Here is a 5774-nt window from a genome sequence, read left to right on the forward strand (position 1 = left end):
TGCTGTGCCTCTGCCGCCCCCCCCACCTGCCTTACTTTTCCTTCCTCCTCTCTTCCTAATCACCTCAAACTATTTGAAAATAGACCAACACATGCATTATTACACTGCAATGTGTCATTTGGACTTTGTCCTTGGAACTGTCCCCTTGCCAGGGAGCATCAGGGACTGACCTGGAGGCCAACTTCCCTCCAAGAAGCCACTGCTGGGCCGGCACCCGAGCAGATTCCCGCCCTGGGGCCTCAGCTCTCTGCTGGCAAGGTGGAGTTGGTGTGCCGTGCATGCCTAGCCCCTGGTGGCTCTCTGGTGTTGCCAGGCGATTCCCTAGCACTCGCATGTGCCAGTCCCTGGCAGGACTGCATTTGGGCAAATGTCCTGGCCCAGCTTGCAGACTGAGCCCTCGCTTTCAGAGCTGTGGAACGGGCTGCAGAGGTCACTACCGTTTCACGATTGCTGATGGATTTGTGCAGATTCTAAGCCAAAGCCAGGAAAGGGCATGAGAACAGAGGCCCAGACAGTGTAACTCGCCACAGGTGACTGCACTACAGACTCATGCCAGGAATCATGTGGGGAGGACCAGCCTCCTGAGATCTTACAGCTTCAAGAGCGAAAGCCGAGGAAAGCTCTGACCGATTCCTGGGGCATCAGAACTCTGGAAGTTGTGTAGGTTAGGGACTCAGCCTGAATGTGCCAAGACATCTGAGATACGGGGGAGGGGGGTGGACTCCACCTAGAACGGGATGCCTCAGCACACTACCTGGGTGGGATCCAAGCAGCTCATATGTACAGTGGGGCTGATAGTAGCATCACCCCATGGGCTTCTGTGAGGACCCAGTGGCATCATACATGGCAAATCCCCAGGGCCGTCTGGCCACTGCACCTGCTCTGTCAGTGTGATGATTATTCAGCGGCAGATGTAGGCGAGCCCTTGCTTCAAGGGGAGTCTTAGGAGCTGGGGCTCCAGCTTCTCTTAGGAACCCTGGCTGTTGACGGGCACTGTGGATGCTTTAGCACAGGTGACTGCGTTCTTCCACAATGCCAGGTCCACTTCTGGAAATGCTGTGTAGCCACTAAATGAAATGACACATAGTCCAGATCTCCGTGATGACTCTCACAAACACACCAGGGAAGGAGAATCTGGAGACTCTAGACAAGATTTTGTGTGGGATACAGAAGAGTTAGAAATGACTGACTTGAACCTCTCACTCCTCAGAGCACATCACCTGCAGGCAACAGGTTCAGGTACAGGTAGAGAGGCTCAGATACAAGTAGAGAGACTCAGGTACAGGTAGAGAGGCTCAGATACAGGTAGAGAGACTTGGGTGCAGGTGAAAGGGCCAGGTACAGGGGAGAGACTCTGGTGCAGACAGACTCGGGTGCAGGTAGAGGGACTCAGATACAGGTAGAGAGACTCAGGTGCAGGTAGAGAGACTCAGATACAAGTAGAGAGACTCAGGTGCAGGGAGAGCGACTCAGGTGCAGGTAGAGAGACTCAGGTGCAGGTAGAGAGACTCGGGTGCAGGTAGAGAGACTCAGGTGCAGGGAGAGACTCAGGTGCAGGTAGAGAGACTCAGGTGCAAGTAGAGAGACTCAGGTGTAGGGAGAGACTCAGGTGCAGGCAGAGAGACTCAGATGCAGGTAGAGAGACTCAGATACAAGTAGAGAGACTCAGGTGCAGGCAGAGAGACTCAGATGCAGGTAGAGAGACTCAGATACAAGTAGAGAGACTCAGGTGCAGGTAGAGAGACTCAGGTGCAGGCAGAGAGACTCGGGTGCAGGTAGAGAGACTCGGGTGCAGGTAGAGAGACTCAGATGCAAGTAGAGAGACTCAGATGCAGGTAGAGAGACTCAGATACAAGTAGAGAGACTCAGGTGCAGGTAGAGAGACTCAAATACAGGTAGAGAGACTCAGGTGCAGACAGAGGGACTCCGGTGCAGGTAGAGAGACTCAGATACAGATAAAGAGGCTCAGGTGCAGGCAGAGAGACTCAGATGCAGGTAGAGAGACTCAGATACAGGTAGAGAGACTTGGGTGCAGGTGAAAGGGCCAGGTACAGGGGAGAGACTCTGGTGCAGACAGAGAGACTCAGGTGCAGGTAGAGAGACTCAGGTGCAGGTAGAGAGACTCAGATACAGGTAGAGAGACTTAAATACAGGTAGAGAGACTCAGATACAGGTAGAGAGACTTAAATACAGGTAGAGAGGCTCAGTTGCCAGTAGAGAGACTCAGGTGCAGGTAGAGAGACTCAGATACAAGTAGAGAGACTCAGGTGCAAGTAGAGAGACTCAGGTGCAGGTAGAGAGACTCAGATACAGGTAGAGAGACTCAGGTGCAGGTAGAGAGACTTGGGTGCAGGTGAATGGGCCAGGTGCAGGGGAGAGATGCAGATGCAGGTAGAGTTGCTCATACCCTAGTGAGTGCAGCTCATGTGGAGATCGAGAAGTTTAGGTGCAGGGGAAATGCTCAGGTGCAGGTAGAGAAATTTGGATACAGTGAGAGAGTTCGGGTGCAGGTAGAGAGGCTCAGGTATATATAGAGTTGCTCATGCCCTTGTAAGCATATTTCAGGTAGAGCTTGAAAAGGTCAGGTGCAGGTAAGGGGCTCAGGTGCAGGTAAGGGGCTTAGGTACAGATAGAGTTGATCCTGCCCTTGTAATCACAGTTCAGGTGGAGGTTGAAAAGCTCAGGTGCAGGTGAGAGATGCTCAAGTGTAGGTAGAGCTACTAGGTGAAGATAGACTCAGGTGCGGGTGAGTTGCTTGGGTGCAGTTAGAGAGCCTCAGATGCAGTTAGAGAGACTCGGGTGCAAGTAGACTCAGGTGCAGCTAGGAAGGCTCAGGTGCAAGGCAGATGCAGTTAGAGAGGCTTGGGTATAGGTAGATTCAGGTGCAGGTGAGAGGCTCAGGTGCCAGTAAAATGCTCAGGTGCAGTTAGAGAGGTTCATGTAAAGTTGGAGAGGCTTGGGCACAGGTAGACGCAGGTAGAAAGGCTCAGGTGCAAGTGAGAGGCTCAGGTGCAGGTGAGAGAGACTCAGGGGCAGGTAGGGAGGCCCAGGCACTGGCGAGCATAGCTCAGGTGCAGGTTATCATTGAGAGGCTGGAGTTTTAGCCACCGTGCACCTCTGTTCCAGTCTCAGACTCAATGAGGGGATTGGATCTGGGAATCTCATTTCTCTTGTCAGTTTAGACACATGAGATGGTGTGACCAGGTTTCACAAGCATCACAGTGGTGGGTTGGGTTGGCATTTCCTTCCACCTGGCTGAACGCTTTGCCTTTCCAGATCAACTTAGTTCCCAGGGATCTTGAGAATTCAGTGGCCCAGTTCCCATTTGGCAAAATGGATGTGAGTCGTAGTCAACTGCATCATTAAGGCGTGCTCTCAGCCATGTCTCAGGGCTGCCATTCACCCTCCGGCTCCCCAACATGGCAGCAGGCGCTGGAGAACTATGACCCTGGGGTCACATTGCCAGGTCATACCCTAATGGCTTGTCCTCATGAGAGAGGCTCCCTGGCCAGGGGCACCAAAGCTACCTACCTGTTTCTGGCTCCACTTACACAGATCAAGGCTTCATTGTTGCAAATGCCCTGGATTTCACGTCCTTTTAAAAGCCCGGCCAAGTTAAGCTCGTCCAATCCAGGGCACCAGTTGTGAATCCCATGGAAACTATTGACCTAAAGCCAAGCCAGGCACTCTTCAAAATCATTGTGGTTATGTGCCAACCATAGACACCCCCCTCAGAACAGAGTTCTGCTCATGGAGGGCCCTTTTTGTATACATCAGTGTAGCTGTTCCAACAGCAACTCTTGTCTGTGGTCTTGATAGCAGATCTAGAGAGAGGTCAGAGGGCTCTGGGGGCATCATACCTCACATCAAACTCCAGCTCCACAGCCTGCTCCAGCACAGGTTGCTGGCTGAGGTCTTCTCTGAAACCAGTTTGTCGTTTGAAAATGGAGTGGTGTCTGTCACCACTGTGTGCCAGAGTTGTGTCTGCACAGATCCCTTCATCCTGATGGGAAGTTGCTATTGTTAAGCCCATTTTGCAGATGAGGGAGAGGAGGCATGGAAAGTCTCGTTCTCTAAGCTCCCATCTCATGGCAGTTCATGTCCAATCTCAGCTTGACACCAGAGTCTGCATGTGGAGTGACCACTCTGAGGCCTCCTGGCTGCAGGAAAAGTTTAGCATTGCCTGGTCATAGGGCATGCTCAACAAAGCCAGTTATGCCTCCATGTGGCACTTTTCCAGGGGCTCACAGCAGGCTGCCCCTTGCATTTTTCACTTAGTAGGTACTCAATAAACGTCTGTAACTTCTGAGATGGCCTGAGAGTTTTGTGGACTGGGTTGGATTTGAAATTGTTGTGAAGAAAATAGTTTTTTTCCTTGTAGAGTGGGAGGCAAGCGCGTGTGGGTTGGGTAGGTGTGGCTGTGGTCCTGAATCTGTGAAATATAGAAGGCAGGGGAGTGGGCCGAGCTTTCCTGGTCTCTAGGCCTGCTGAAGTCTTCTGGACCGCAGGGCGTGACTGGCCTGCAGTACCAGCTTTTACTAAGAGGTGGCGCCCTTCCCCAACAGTTGTAATTTGCTGGCATCCAACCTAAACCAATGCCACCAATGCCATGTATTAACCAGAAAAACAACTCCAGCTGACTTCCTGAGCCAGCAGGCCTCACACGCAGCAGTGGGGCCCGGATCATCTTGGCTATCGGTGACGCCCTCTCCGTGAACCAGGACTGGACACAACGGGGCAGACACCAGATCTCCTTTTGTCCTGACATCTCTTCCAAACCTCCTTCAAAGAGGGAGATTAACTTTCACCAGGTGTTTGTGGTGGAGGGGGGGATCTTTCCTACTGATGCCAGGGTCAGCCTGGAGGAATGCCCACAGGACCCGGATTTCCTTGGCTTAGAAGGCGCTGCTGCTGCGCAGTCAAAAGCTCTACTAAGGTATTCTGCCTGCCGCGCTAACATGTCCTGGCATGGATTCTGCTGAAGTTTACCCTGCCCTGAGCTGGGTCGGAAAAGGGACACCTGTCCATCTAGGCCCTCAACCCAGACACCAGGTCTCCTGCACACACATGTACCCATGGTTCCTACTGACTGGTGTGGTCTCCTGAGTCTGTCTCCAGCACCTCCTAAAAGTAGGTGGGTGCACTCCTCTGCACCCCCTGCTGTGCACAGTTGGCACACCAGCCTCCTCTCTGTTCAAACCTACTTCCAGAAACCCAAGGTGGTTTTCCAACTGCTAGGAATTCCTTCCCCCACCCCACCCCCACCCCTAGGGTCTCACTTTGCACTGGTCCCTCCACCCCTCCCTGCGACCAGGCCTAGGAGCGCCACTTCGCCACGCGGGGTTCAGGCGACACCCCAAACTAGCTGGGACTCAATCCACCAGGGAAGAGCCCCAGCAGCCGGAGTGGTGCAGTCCATCCGCGGGCGACCCTTGTCCACAAGCCGGGGCCTCGCTGCGGCGGGGCAGGACCGCGAGGGTGGCCGAGGGAGCTGGGGAGGGAGGACCCCGGATAGGCTCCGTGCGGGATTTTTTTCACCGTCTGGGGCCGGGTTTCGTCCCTCGTCCTGGGTCACCCCAACTCTCGGGTGTGCAAAGCTCGCTGCCTGCAGCCAGGGGGCGGCGGGGAGCCGGAGCTCGCAGGAAAAATCCACCCATTTCCTGGGCAGATTGCGTCGGCCGCCGCCCGGCCGTATCCCCGCCTCCCGGCCGCGGCCCCCGCGCACAGCCCGCGCGGCGCTCAGAGCCGGGTGGCCCAGCTCGGCGGCGGAGCGC

General features: G+C 54.3%; 1 protein-coding gene across 2 annotated transcripts in view; it reads left to right on the forward strand.

Annotated features, from left to right (window-relative positions):
* Positions 1–5774, forward strand: part of Olfm1 (olfactomedin 1) — a 41738-nt gene that overhangs the window by 9583 nt on the left and 26381 nt on the right. The window lies entirely within an intron of this gene.

Source organism: Nannospalax galili, unplaced genomic scaffold (genome assembly GCF_000622305.1).
Source record: "Nannospalax galili isolate Female #2095 unplaced genomic scaffold, S.galili_v1.0 scaffold300, whole genome shotgun sequence".
NCBI classification, from domain to species: domain Eukaryota; kingdom Metazoa; phylum Chordata; class Mammalia; order Rodentia; family Spalacidae; genus Nannospalax; species Nannospalax galili.